Source organism: Lycorma delicatula, chromosome 1 (assembly GCF_047948215.1).
Source record: "Lycorma delicatula isolate Av1 chromosome 1, ASM4794821v1, whole genome shotgun sequence".
In the NCBI taxonomy this organism is placed as follows: domain Eukaryota; kingdom Metazoa; phylum Arthropoda; class Insecta; order Hemiptera; family Fulgoridae; genus Lycorma; species Lycorma delicatula.
The window spans coordinates 393,825,201-393,840,968 of NC_134455.1; the positions used below are offsets into that span (position 1 = coordinate 393,825,201).

Sequence of the window (15,768 nt, forward strand, 5' to 3'; positions counted from 1 at the left end):
ATATACATCAAATTATATACGTTTTCTAAAATTTCAATAGGAGAAGCTGTTTTACAAAGCTTTTTTTCTTAGAAAAATGAAGATTTGTATGTACGCAGAACTGAAAAATCATGAACTCATAATTTAAATAATATGAAGTGAATTTCAAGATTTAAATATCAAATAAATGTTTTTGAAAAAAAAATGTTGGAAGAGCATTTACAGTATAGATTTTCCTGATTAAAGAAATTGTAATATTTATTATAGTTTATAACATTGTAAAACAATGTATAAATAAATACAGAGTGATCATAAAGTCATGCAACCCAAATTTTTCCGTTTTGTAGGAATTATAGTTAAATTTGTAAAAGATGTTTTAATTAGGGTAATTTTTTGTGTGACAGAATAGTGTATGTTAGCTCTGCTAGATCACACTTCCAGGCAACAGTGGGCATTGCACCAAGCAGTTTGTTTAGTGGAGTTACTGTGAATTGAAATCATACACGAAGTGTCAAGAAAAGAAGATTTTTAAATGCTTTTCCAGATGCCAATATGCCAAACAGAAACATTTTGTTTATTTAATCATTTTCAAGATACAGGTAGTGTGCATGATCATAAGTATATCGGCCACCCAAGTGTTTTAACTGATGAAAGTCTGCAGACGATAAATGAAACACTTCTTTGTTCTCCAAAATATTCTCTTCGAAATCTTTCTTACCAAATTGAGCTATCTTACAGAAGTGTTCATTAGGCTACTAAATTTCTATAATTACATATCAGATTAACATAAGTCATCAGCTCCAAGAACCAGATAAGGAGAAACAAATGCAGTATTGTCAGCGGTTTAGAAGTTTCATTTGAAATGACACATCTGTTCTAGACAAAGGCTTTTTTCAGTGATGAAGCACGGTTTCATCTTAGCGGATATGTTAACAGCCAAAATTACAGAATGTGGTCTTCAGAGAACCCACATATACTCAATGAACAGTCATTGCATTCGTAAAAAATTGGGATGTGGTGTATGTCGCTGGAGAATTGTCGAGCCTATCTTTTTTTCAGAGGCAACGCTGAACGGTATCAAGAAATAATCATGCAGTTTATAGCCTTACTACATGCTGGCTACAACAAGACAGAGCAACTGTACACACAGCAAATTATGCAAGTTCTTCATGATTTCTTCAATAACTGGATAATTTATTGCAGTCTATGGCCTCCTCATTCATCAGACCTGAGTCCTCCTGATTTTTATATGTGGGGTTTTTTTAAAGATAATGTGTACTCAAACAACCTGCATATACTTGATGAACTTAAACAAAATATTGAGGAATGTATATCAAATATCACTGCTGCTATACTGAAAAACATCATGTGCAATACAAGAAAACTTGTCGATGCATGCATTCGATATCATTTGGGTCGCTTGACTTTGATCACCCATTATATATGTCAAATTTATATATTTATTTTTTTTATATGCTACTATTCAAGATATCTTAATATGAATAAAAAGAAAATTGATTGAGTCTGGTAGTTCTAGGATAAAGTTGTTTTTTTATTAATAAGCATATTTTTTGTTTTTGTAGGCAATTTACAAAACGGTTGGATCAGTAATGAAAATGCCTGAAGATGAATCCACTCCAGAGAAACGAACTGATAAAATATTCCGACAAATGGATAAAAATCAAGATGGAAAGTTATCATCGGAAGAATTTATTGAAGGTGTATTGAAGGAAAATTTAATTATGTAAAAATTTTACAGATGTGCTCATAAAAAATGCATATACTGTTACACTAAATAATAGTGTAAAATTTTTATGCTATAACCTAATGATCATTTGAAACTAAGATTTTTGTTTGGTTTTCCTTATTTTTTTTTTGTAAACCTTTTGTTTTAAAATAAAATAATTTTTCATTTTATTTGTGTCTTTTTATTAATATATAGATTGATTGTAGCAGATTAATATAATTCAGCATTAAAATAAAGGTCACTGTGATTTCTGGTGCTTAAGTGCATAAATAGTAATATTTTGTAATGTTATTTTGTTAATTTTTATTTTTTGAGTTCTATGTCGGCAGTAAAAGAATTTCTTTTCATAAATTACATCTACAGAATGCTTTAATTATCATCGTTATTAATTATCACTTTAGTGATAAGTTTAGTTTTACTTTGGTGTTTTGAAGAAAATAATTGCCCGAGGGTTAACATCCACTCTTATACTAAAAAAACATTATCTTTTGTACCTGGAAGGAAATGCACTCAAGGAAGATAATTTTTTCAGAATTTACTAGTTTAATAACAAATATATATGTATAATTTGATGTAGAATGCCATTTATATTCATACAAACAGTTTAAATTTGCTGCCTCAGTTTTGTATATTAACCAAACATATCTTATTGAATGTGAAATTCATAGAATTTCTTTCTTACAACAAAGAATCTGTTGGTGATAAAGTCAAATTAACATCAGGATGGGTGGCTACTGTTTCCAAACTGTGAGGTAAGGTAGTCATTACTGAAATATCTGTTGCTTTTAACACCGCATTCTGAACAGTAGCCATGAATCGGCATGACTCATGTCTTCTTGAAACCATTACAATACAATATTATTTATAAATTTGTATATAATTTGAACTTTTTTGAATTTTTATCATCGATAAGAGTATAGTTATTGTACTACATTGAGATGTTCACAAAGTGAACTGGTATATATGGGAAAATAGGTGATCTCTCACGAAGGCCATCTTCTAAGTAGGAAATGAGTGAATATTATATAACATAACAAAATTAAATAAAATTTTAATTTTACTTTTTATTGATAAATGGTTACGTCGTTAACCATTTACGATGTTTTTTGTTACATTAACTGGTTAATGGTTACATCATTAACAAAATTAAATTTTAAGGTATATGTCCTTTACTTGTTATTGATGACATCACTTATGTAGAGGCATAGATGCAAGTGATATATGCAATTAATGCGGATGACTTGATCTGTTGCTTTTTACTTAAGAAAAAATTTGTACTTGTATAAATTAAGTTTTATAATTTAAATATTTTGTCTTAAGTAATTTAAATTATATTAAAATTTATTTAAAATGAAAATTTGTTGTTAATTCATTATTCTAGTTGCATATAATTTTGTCGGCTCTTTGTTTTTTAAAGGAGAAAAATAACTACATGGTTTTTGTTATTATTTTTTAACATTTATTTCAGGTTATACATTTTTTGTTAATTCTTGAATTAAGAAGATTAGTTATATTTGATATGTTTTAAGATGCTTTCAAAACACCTCTTCAAAAATTACAGGTTTTTCTTTTAATAAAAATGTTATGGATGTATTGATTTTTGTTTGAATATAATCAGTTTTTTCTTTAAATGAAGTAATTATTTATTTAAACAAACTTTTGTTTAAAGGAAGAATATGTTATGTTAAAAAATATTACAGTACTCATGTTACAAAAAAATGATGATTGTGTCCTCTTTCTTCATTAGGTTGTATTCAATAAAATTTAGCCTGAGTTAGTAGTGCCTTTCATCAGAACCACACTATTATTATTTTTAATAATCTCTTGAATTCAGGGTGAGTTATTACACCTTTGTGTAGTAAAATATTTTACCTCCTGTAAAGAAGTCATTTTTATATTTTGTTAAATTTGATACTAAATGATAGCATTTTACTGTATGACATACATTGTTGCCCTAATCATATGTACTGGATACTGGACACTTACCTTATAAATTTATTAGAAGCAAATCACAATTGGATACTATTCTGTTTATTTTGAATTAAGTTAATTGATATTCAAATTAAGTAATTAATTTAAATAAAACATTAATTGCAATTAGGGAATTATATATATTGATTATATAAATACATATTTATTATCTTAAATGTTTTTATTTACAATAGTTATTTCATTTGTTTGAGGAAATTCATGGAAATCTAAAGAATATAATTAACAGAGACCTAAATTTTTAAATACTTGTAACTGTACCAGTTTTTTTTTTTTTACATCAGAGAAAAATCTCATTGGTGGCAATTTCCACCAATTAGAAAAATAGAATGTAGTCCTAAGCCTCTGTTCAGTCTAAAGGTTGAAGAAATTGGATATGATAAAGAGTAAAGCTACCAGACAATAAATACTTCACTCACAAGAATTTCAATCATTATCGTAATCGATCGCGGTTAGTGACAGATGATCTGTTTATATTGAGGTAACTGAAGTTGAATTATTGAATTCAAAATCCTAGAAAAGAGGATTGGATTGTATTGGAACTTTCTTAAGAAAAAAATCAAAGAATTAAAAAATATGTATTTAAAACAAAAAATGGACAAGTTTATTGGTTCTGAAGTTCTAAAATGTTAGTGAACTGAATTTAAAAGTCGTTTCATTATTGTAATACTGAAAGAAAGTTAATTTATTATGTTAATTATTATAGTATATGTAAAATCTAAAGGCGGGTTCTCCCTCTAAGCTGCCTCTACCCTACTCCTCTAACCTGGCATGTGTAACGTGTGCTACTGGTTGCAACAAAAGTAATGTATACATCCTATTAAAAAAATAATTCTCATAACTATGACACCACGTCAAAGAAAATTATAAAATTATTGCCTACAATAAATAACTCATTTCATATACTTTTTATTACATCATTGTTACTATTGATTTATAGCAAAACCAAAGTTTAATATACTTGAAAAAAAATAAATTGTTTCATATATCTTGGACAATATATTAGGCATAAATAATTTTATTTGTAATAATAAATTACCAGAACATATTTCATTACTACAATAGTGGCATCATAATTAGTACGGTGCAAGTCATTACAAATTAATTTATGTGACTTTTGGGATACACTACTATGGCTGCTGGTGTGAGGAGAAGTCGATAAGTGATGTAAAGAACAGTGAAGGGGATGCCGTAGTTTACTATGGGCCCGCCTTCAGATATTATATAGACTGTAAATTAAATATCAGATAAAAATAACAAAAATTTCAGAAAGTGTAGAATGTTATGTTGATGTTATAAATTTAGGTATATTTGAAAATGTTACTTTTCTGTTATTTTCTTCTTTAAATATTATGGTAATCTTGGTAGCTCAGCCGGTAGAACAACTGGCTAATTTAATAAATAGTTCATTAGGTCTAATATTTAATTTCTTGCTTAAAGTTTTCAGTTTTAATTAGTTGAAAATTTTCTCTATTTTTTTTTTGTGCACTACCACTTATATAAGTTAACATTATTTTTGGTTTTTATTCGTTATATTTTTGTATTTCATCTCAATACCTAAGCAAGCTTATCTAGAAATCATCTACAAAAATAAAATTACACTTATGTAAATAGAAGAAACCGGGGTAGAATTCAGACAATTTTCAGGAGGAGTGATTTTTTTTTCAGTTGAATAATTAAATTAAAAATTCAGCTAATTTCCAATTTGGACATGATTAATTGTAAAGTCAATTTTTGTATATTTTTTGAAAGAAATTGTAAAGAAAACAAAATATATGGTTAACCCATTTTCATCCTGACATAGTCGATGAATAAAAATCTGAATAATCTGGAAATATCAAAAATTTATGATGTGGTTGAGACCGTAATAAGCATAGAATTTAAAATTCAGAAGTATATGTAGTAATTATAAATTCAAACTTAAAGTAAGATCAGTTTTGAAGAAAATAGGTCTACAATTCAGTTAAAATAAAACAAGGGATGGATAAGTTTAATGTGCTGTTGTGGCTGCAACAGCTTATGCTTCTGTATAAACAGACATATCTCAATTCAGAAAAGTCTGAATTCTCCAATATGAAAAAATTAATAAATCATTTTAAGTTACTTTAACAAATAGAAATTATATGTCTAACCAAAATTATAAAAATAAATTTATGTTAAGTTTTATAAAAAATAAATAATATATTTATTTAAAATAATCCAACATTGAATGAATTGTGTTCCACATGAACATTATACAGATAAATAGGGTTAAACTATATATCTAAATAAACTAGGTTCTATTAACAAAGTTACAATAGACATACAACGAGTGGTTTGATTGGAATGAAACAAGATGACGATGTAGCATGTAATATTTTTACACTAGGTAGCATGCTAGAATACAAAAGCTCTTGAATATGTGGAGTAACATAACAATGGATTTTTTAGAATGTAAGGAACATTATAGCTTTATCTAAATAAAAAAAATTTATTAAATTTTGTTTTGTAATGTTTCCATATTTAAGTGTTCATAAATTTTTAGTTAACTTTTAACTTGAAAATCTGATCGCACTTAGTAAGGGAAAATCTTATTATTAACCAAGCTGTCCTAATAATAATAATAATAGAAATTCTGTAGGGTTACACTGTGTACAATCTACAATGTACACAGAACCTGATTATAATTTAACTTTTATACTGGGAAATTACTACCGGTTTGCTCCCTGCATATGAAGGATTGATTCTTTATTTCCAACTTTATTTCTACTAAACAAGAATAGCTTCTTTTGTAATAAAACAAGAAACTGTCATGCTAACTTTTATGTCGATCACATAGTGGGTCATGAATATTATAGATTATGATAATGAGAAGAGTACAGCTTGTAAACTATACTAAATTTGATTAGTAAACAATAGTAGGTAGAAGACGATTATTGATCATTAAACAATCATGTTAAATACTGTTAGTTTCAAATTAAATGCAACAATCATCTCTGAATGATTATTGAATTGAATTGAATTTACTGTCGCATAAGAAAAACCAGTCTCTTAAAAATTGAGGTAATATCATCAGCTATATTAATTTTATTGCTGTGTTAAATGGAATAAAATGTTTATTATGAAGGAGGTTAGCCATAACAATTTTACACTGCTGTTTCCCTTTTTTTCTTAAATTAGTATTCATAGTACATTTATGAATATTGATGACATGTTAACTATTTGCATAAATGTAGAATTGAAGAAATTAATTACAGATGAAAAAATGTTAATAATTGGTAAATGAATAAAACTATAAAAGTGTTGTAAAATTTTGTAACATTTATTTATTTTACTTTTTATAATCTGTTTGCGTGCCATTGTTAGGAAGCATTAAAAGGAGAGAAACCATTATTTCATTTCTTGTTGAAGAGTCAGTGAATTATACTGGTAGAACCAAATTTTGGACCTCAACAATCAGACAAGCAGTGGTTTTTATTTTTATTATCTTTTTATACACTCATTTTTTGTTTTTTGGCCCTGAGAAATTTTATTAAAAAAATTTCGGCAGTCCTTTATTTCTTCAAATTAATTTTATTATTATTTTTTTAATTATGTACATAAATTGATCGTATTAGTATTATGACATATCTCAGTTATGTGTGATGCCGACTTAGTTCTCTTCTTTAGCACAAATTGGAATGCACATGTGATTCTTTTTCAATCGTCATTATGTGTTTGTATGTAATAATTTATTGTTGTGTCAGTCCAATTTGACACTTGATATAATGTAATATAAATTGCCAGTATTTTATCATTACTTACTTACTATTATTATTAATGTGTATAAATTAAAATTAACTATAGTTAAAATTTATAATTTTAAGAAATAATTGCAAATTGCAACAGGTATAAATATAATAATAATAATAATAATAATAAATAATTATTATTATGTATTATTATTAATTAATTAATTACTAATTATACTTAATAATTATTACCATTCAGTGCATTAAAGTGTTGACATTAATATCAGTGTTTTCATTACTTTTTTGTTTTATTATTTTCAGTCCAGTCCAATAAAATGTTAATAAATATTTTGTAATATTCGCTAATTTGCTATTTTATTTTATACTTTTTGTTCTGAGCACCCATATAATTCCCAAATTCTTCATCAAAAACTGTTCTATGCAGTTTTGTAATTTAAAAAATTAAAATTTTTTAATTAAATATGGCTGAAACTGTTAGTTGATGAATTTAGTAATGCAGAGTAAAGGTGCTTGCAACAAGAAAAAAAATAATAAGGCAGCAAAATAGCGATCATTTTGAAATATTTATTAATTTATTCTGATTTTAGTTTTCATTTTGATAAAATATTTGTCTATATAATATTATCCATATGACAAAGACCGATTTGTAAAGGTAATAAACATATGCCAAATAACTTACTACATTTTATACAATAAGAATCAGGCAGTCCTACCAACACCTTCAAAAATTGTGTATGGACTCCAGATTATTTTTAAGGGAAAACTTACCCATTTTCCCTTCAAGTTATGCAAACAATTTTCTTGATTCCTCTACATCCCAAACGTGATCCTGCATGACTACCCTGTTTTTATTTAGCTGGAAGAACTGAACGAATGGATAACCTGCTGGTGGAGTGCCTCAAATTTGGATGGCAACTGTGTCAAGTAATAATAGAGATACATAAAATCAGATTTTCTTTTCTTTTTTTTTTTTTTACCACCTTTTGAGAGTCAGTTCTAGAATAGCTCTCATAGTTAAGATAGACCTCATAATATGAGGGTAAGTCAATTATTATCTGCTATGTAGTTATAAATTTTATTGCAAATAGGAATCTTACATGTATATCATTTTTCAACATAGTCCCCCTTGCATTTCAACACACTTGGTCCATTGTTGCACAAGCTTCCTGATGCCCTCATAAAAAAAGATTTTCGGTTGAGCTGCGAGCTAGGAATGCACCGCTTCTTTCGCTGTTTCATCTGAGGTAAATTGATGGCCCCTTAATGCCTCTTTGAGTCAACCAAACAAGTGGTAGTCAGAAGGGGCAAGATCAGGATCATACGGAGGAGCCATTACTTCAAAGTTGAGTTTCTGGAGCGTTTCAGCAGTATGTGAACGGGCATTGTCGTACAACAACACAACACCTTTCAAAAGCAGTCCTTGGCATTTGCTTTGAATTGCAGGTTTCAGCTTGGCAGTAAACATGTCACTGTAATGCGCACTGTTTATTGTCGTGCCCCTTTCATCATAATGTTTCATTACTGGGCCCGAAAAACCATAAGCATCAGTTTTCCTGTGGATGTTTGGGTCTAGAACTTCTTTTGCAGGGCTAATTTGGATGTTTCCATTCCATACTGTGCCGTTTACTCTCTGGCTCGTAATGATGGATCCATGTTTCGTCACCGGTGATGATTCTGTCTAAGAAGAATCTGTCCCGTTCATTACCGTAGCGATCCAAATGTTTTTGGCAGATGTCCAAGCACGTTTGTTTATGCAACTGTGTGAGTTGCTTTGGGACCCATCTTGCACAGACTTTATGAAACCCAAGTCTGTTGTGGATGATTTTGTAGGCAGGACTGTGACTAATTTGCGGATAATGTGCCGCTTCATCAATAGTTACTCGTCTGTCTAAGAAAATCATGTTATGTGCACGCTCAATGTTTTCCTCATTTGTGGTGGTAATTGGTCGTCCGGCTCCTTTATCGTGCGTAACACTTGTGCGACCATTTTTGAATTTTTCAATCCATTTATAGACACTCCCTTGCTGCAACACACTGTTACCGTACTGTACCAAAAGTCTTCAATGAATTTTGGCCCCTGATACACCTTCTGACCACAAACAACGGATCGCTGAATGTTGCTCTTCTTTGGTGCAAACAGAAAGCGGAGCAGCCATGGTTAATAGCAGGGCAGCAATAATGGAACTAACCTAGCAGCTGAAACCTGCACAGACACAACAACAATTAAACCACGCATGCGTCATCTACGCAACACGACAGTACTACCAACATAAACAAAAATATAACTAAATTGCAGATAATAATTGACTTACCCTCATATTTAGATTATTTTCAGTTTTCTTTTAAAAACTGTTAGACATTGCTATGCTTACTTATATACTATTTTTTTATAATATTATTAATTCCAAGATGAGTTGTGTAATTAAACATACAAAAGTAATTCTTTGTAATAATTTTTTTTAAAATCAGATTTTAAGAATATATTCATTTGACTGAATTCTAAATTGTTTATTTCTTTATTAATTGGTCAGTATTCAACTCACTTTATCGTGGGATGTATTTGACATTTATAAAAAAAAGGTCTTCAATCATGAAAAGAATTAATAAATTTTAATTTACAGTACTATAGCCTTATTCATGAACAGTATGTTTAATTCAAACTGGCAGATGGCACTCAATAGCTGCACACTCGCATTCAGTACTCAATATATAACCTAAGCACATGCATTCAAATCTCTTCACCACTTGACGCTATGCTTACAAATAAAATTTTCTGCTACTAGTAGTTAGTTTATACTCCTGGTTAAAGAATAAAAATAATTTATTAATAATGTTTTGTAAAATCAAAAAGTAATGTAACTTTGCTAAAAAATCTGGAAAAGTGACATATATTACTACCTGTTAGCCTTGTTGTATATGCTCCTTTCAAAGTAAAAAGTTTTTTTTTTGTATATGCTCTTGTTTCATTTTTATTTATACGGAACATGTTTTATAAAAAATATAAATTAATAAATGAAACCAACTGCAATTAAATATACACATGAATTAAACAGTACTTTTTACCTTCACTAGTACGAGGGATATTTTTTTTTCAAGGTCCGATCGGTCGCGAAATAAAAACCCGGGCAAAAATCGAATGAACCTTTGCTCATATATGTTGCGCAGCATCTCTAGTGTGGTCTTCAATCACACCGCTTCACTTCGTTTAGTTCTGAACATGCAGCTAGCACGTAAACATGTCTACAACAATAACATCTCCCGCCAAGTGTGAAGTGCGTGCGGTAATTCAATTTCTTCAGGCTGAGGGGTGTAATGCAGCTGAAATTCATCAAAGAATAAGTAATGTGAACAGTGAAACTTCAATGAGTGACAGCAAAGTGCGACAATAGTGCAGGAACTTTAAAGCAGGACGTACAGATGTTCATGATGCAGGCGATCAGGGAAGGAAGCAAGTATAAACCGATGATCTCATTGAGCGAGTGGATGAGGCAATTCGAGAAAATCGTCAGTTCACAATTTCTGTATTGAGTGATTTGTTTCCTGAAATTTCAATGTCAGCTCTCTACACCATTGTGAGTGAGAGACTTCAGTACCGCAAACTGTGTGCAAGATGGGTTCCCAAGATGCTGTCTGACCATCACAAAACAATGAGAATGGACACCCCCTTAACGTTTCTACAGCGCTACCACAACGAAGGAGAAGATTTTTTGAACAAAATTGTCACAGGGACGAGACATGGGTCCATTTCGAAACAAAAGAACAATGTAAACAGTGGATGCATTCTCATTCTCCCAGTAGACCAAAGAAGTTCAAGCGAACCTTCTCCAACAGAAGGTGTATGGCTACTGTGTTCTGGGACCAGAATGGAGTTCTCTTGGTGGACTTCATGGAACGTGGCATGACTATCACTGCAGCCTCATACTGCGTGACTCTTCAACGTCTACGAAGAGCAATTCAGAATAAGTGGAGAGGAATGTTGTCATCAGGCATTATCTTTCTCCATGACAATGCTCAGTCGCACACTGCAGCTGTAACAAGGAAGCTCCTGCAGCGTTTTCATTGGAAAGTGTTTGATCACCCACCATACAGTCTGGACTTGGCTCCATCCGATTTTCATCTCTTTGCTCATGTGAAACGCTGTCTAGGAGGACAACATTTTGGCACAGACATCAAGCTGCCTACCAGCATAGAAACATGGCTGAACACACAGGCGGCTCCGTTCCGTGACGAGGGTTTTGGAAAGTTGGTACCACGCTGCAACAATTGTCTAAATTGGAGTAGCGACTATGTAGAGAAATAGTGTAACTATGTAAGTACTTGTTACAAATAAAAAATTTTTTATTTTCACTGTGGTTTTAATTTCGTGACCGATCGGACCTTAAAAAAAATAACCTTTGTATATTACTATTAGTTCTACTATTGTTTCATATAAATTTAAAATATAATTTTTGTTTTGAGTTTCAATAGATCCTTACATTTGTTGATACTGTCCTTCAATTTTTCAACATGTTGATAGCGTTTTCTCCAAATATCTACAGTAAAGTATTCAAATTTTGGCGTACCTGCATCAACTGTTTGACATAGAACATTATGACATCCAACCTTATTTTTGACTTGAGCTTACATGTTAATACTATGGGATTTAAGTCAATGTGATAATTTGGTAAGTGTAACCGTAGCATTGGTAAATGTAAGCATATAGTTCTGTGTTCTATGCTATTCATCTAATTTGAATTTTTTTGTCTTTTCCTTATCGTTTCATTATCTTGCAAGATTCCACTTTTAACATAAAATCTTCCCCTAAACTAATTTTCTTTTTCTTTAGTCAGTCAACTGTATAATTTTTGTTGGAAAATTTGCTACCTTATCTTCTTGGGTGTAATGGTACTGTTGGTCTTGTGTTTATTAATTGAACAATCTTCAGATGAATAAAAATTTATTACTGTGCACTAATGAAATTGCTTGTGCCAGTTGCTTTCTTTTCAGTGCTTTTCTGTTTCTGAGATGACAATGGTTTTAAAGTTAATGGCTCTTTTTTAATTCTTACAACAATTCTTTTAGACATCCCGGTACCATTTATAGTCTGTTGTAATTTTTTTTTAATTAATAAAAGTACTGACTTGCTTCTTCAGTCATAATTTTCACAACATTTATAGTAACGTTTTTTGTTTGTTTAGCTATGAATGTCTTTACCGCCTAATCTAGACATTATCTAGACTTGTAAAGGAAACATTAAAAAGTTAAACAACAAAGTATAAATAAAATCAAGATACTGTTGAACAAAATTAATAAAAACATAAACACTAGTTTAAAAAACACTAATAGAAGCAGCCATAAACATAAAAAAATAATAATACTTAATATATATTTACATAATTACCACAGATGCAATGAGAACACTGAATATTTTTTCTAGATGTAAATAAAAAATAATGCAAGAGAAAATTTCTTTATAGTAGTATAAGACAGGAAACTAATAATAGTGATGATGTATTGTGCTGATGAAGCCTAGATGCATAATGGCAATGAATTGATTTATTATTAATACAGTACAGTTTTGTTTTGAGGTTATACCTTTGTTTTTCCTGTTTAGCCTCTGGGAATTACCATTCAGGTATTACTTTAGAAGATGAATGAGGATGATATGTATGAGTGTCAATGAAGTGTAGTCTTTACAATCTCAGTTCGACCATTCCTGAGATGTGTGGTTAATTGAAACCCAACTACCAAAGAATACGGGTATCCACGATCTAGTATTCAAATATGTAAAAGTAACTGATTAACTAGGACTTGAATGCTGGAACTCTTGACATCCAAATCAGCTGATTTGTGAAGACATGTTCACCACTAGACCAACTCGACGGGTTTTGTTTTGAGGTTGTATTGTTTTAAGTAAACAAAAATATCAGAGGTTGTCATTTGTTAATTCTTCAGCTTAAAATGAACAAACTGTTCCTGATTCATAAATTGCACAATATTTATAATACATCTCAAAAGTACACCTTTTATTTTAGATACTATGTTTCCATACGGTTTTATTTTTAAATCATGGACTCAGAGGACTGGCCGTTAGTATATAGATACTCAGCCAGATGGAAATAATAATAAGTTATTAACTGTAATGATCTAGGAAGCTGTGACTATTTGTATTAATCTTTACTTACTTAGTTCATGTATTTTTATTTTTAATAAACTACTCCTGGTCGCAAAGTTTCTAGAGCAAGAGGTCAACCTTAAAATTAGCTCCTAAATTTAGGCAGTCTAACCAGCACACCCAAATTTATCCACACGCACTTAAAAACTCATGTGACACCTCCCCTGGACCTGACAACATTTGTCTGTGTGTGCTCACACACCATCCCAATGCAGCACTACAACACCTGTTATTTATAGTGATTTATTCTCTGCATAAGTCTTCCTACTCATCTGGTCAGAAGTCATTGTCGTACCATTACTTAAACCTGGTAAAGTTAAGGCATGCCCCTCAAGCTACCGCCCAATATCCTTGACAAGAATTTTATGCAAAGTGATGGAAAGAATGGTGAACCACAAGCTTACATGGTACTTAGAAAAACATTGGGTTTATCTCCAGAACAATGTGGTTTCCACCAAGGATGATCTTCCATTGACCATTTAGTGTCACTGCATACAGCTATTCAAAATGCTTACTACTAAGCCCAGAGCCATTTCACTATTTTCTTTGATATAAGGAAGGTGTATGATATGGCCTGGTGACATGATATTCTAAAACACGTAAAGAATAGGGAGTCAAGGGCAATATGCTTGCTTTTATTAGGGGTTTCTTAAATGACTGAACTTTCCGAGTTCATGTTGGAGAATTTTTACCTTTGAGAATGGAGTGCCTCAAGGAAATGTATTAAGTCCACCTTGTTTGTTATAGCCATCAACAGTATTACTAAATGTGTGCAACCACCTGTTTAGTATTCTTTATTTGTTAATGATTTTTTTGTATGTATTACGTCCCGTTCAAAGTCACCACAGAGAGATTACTACAGAACACTATATCTTGGCTTGAAGCTTGGTCCAAGTTTTCACTTGAGAAAACAAAATTTTCTCGCCCGTGGGACCCTTTTATTCCACAAGTCTTTCTTAACGGAGAGCTAATTGCAATCTCTCCTGATGCCAAGTTTTTAGGTTTACTTTTTGATAGCCGCCTTATGTCGGTCAAACACATCAAACAAATAAAAACAAATTGATAGATAGCTGTGAGTCCTTAGCAACACCAATTGGAGAACCGATCAGTCATATACAAGTATGTTATATTCTTATAAAAAGGATACAGTTGCTTTTATTGTACTGTTATTCATGCCATTAGATAATGAATTAATCATTTTTTACCACACAAAATATAAAAATTACTGGAACAAAAAAAATTGTTTGTTTAATTAGAATTTTGGGGTTTGAAATTTAAAGGTTTATAATGACACTGAATCAAACTGTCTGTTTACTGTGAAGGTCGCTTAGTAATAATATTCATTATTATTTTGCTTAATGTCAAACTTTATGCAGCCAGTGGATTGCAGTTTATATAATTCAGTGGACTGTACTGTATATGTTAGAAAGTGCTCCATAACTGATAGATGGTTTTTTCTGAATCTTTTCAGAATTTAAAAAAAATTTTCTGAATCTTTTTAATGCATATTGGTGTGGCTGTGATTTGTTTATATTCATTATTTATTTTAAAATTTTTACTTATTTTTTTAAAATGAGTGAATGTGTTATTACAAATATTTGTGTAAAGTCTGTATTATACGATAATAAATTCTTTTTGATCTTCAGGTAAAATGTATTCTACGTAATCTTCAAGCAGAGTGGGTATCCTAAATAGTTAATTATTTATCGGGTGTTGATACTTTTTTTAGTTTATCACATTAAAAACAGTTAAAATTGAAACAAAATGTAATTTTTTTAATAGTGTCTTGCAGACTTTATGACAAAAACTTTTTGATTAATGTTTGTAGAGGTGAGCAGTTCTACTGTTTCTGCTAAACGAAAACAAATTGTTCCTTGAAAAAAAAAAACAACTGTTCACACAAACTTTTGGGAAAAAAACAGCTTGAATTATTAATCTGTTAATGTTCATGACTCTTTCTTCCATTACATTGTTAAACTGCATGTTTTTTGCGTTTAAAAACAACAGTTTCATTTTAATAATTTTCTTAAGGCATTGGTTGCCGGCTGCTTTGGTTGTCTCTGGGAAATACCATTTATTATTTTATCACAAGATTAACAGTTTTAAGACCTTTTTATTTTGCACTTTAATATTACGTTATTTTCATATACAAAATTTGTATGGTTTTT

General features: G+C 30.4%; 1 pseudogene; it reads left to right on the forward strand.

The window, feature by feature from the left end:
* The window catches only part of LOC142317368 (neurocalcin homolog), a 52,639-nt pseudogene extending 50,771 nt beyond the window's left edge, over nt 1-1,868 (forward strand).
* Nucleotides 1,869-15,768: the final 13,900 nt, after the last annotated feature.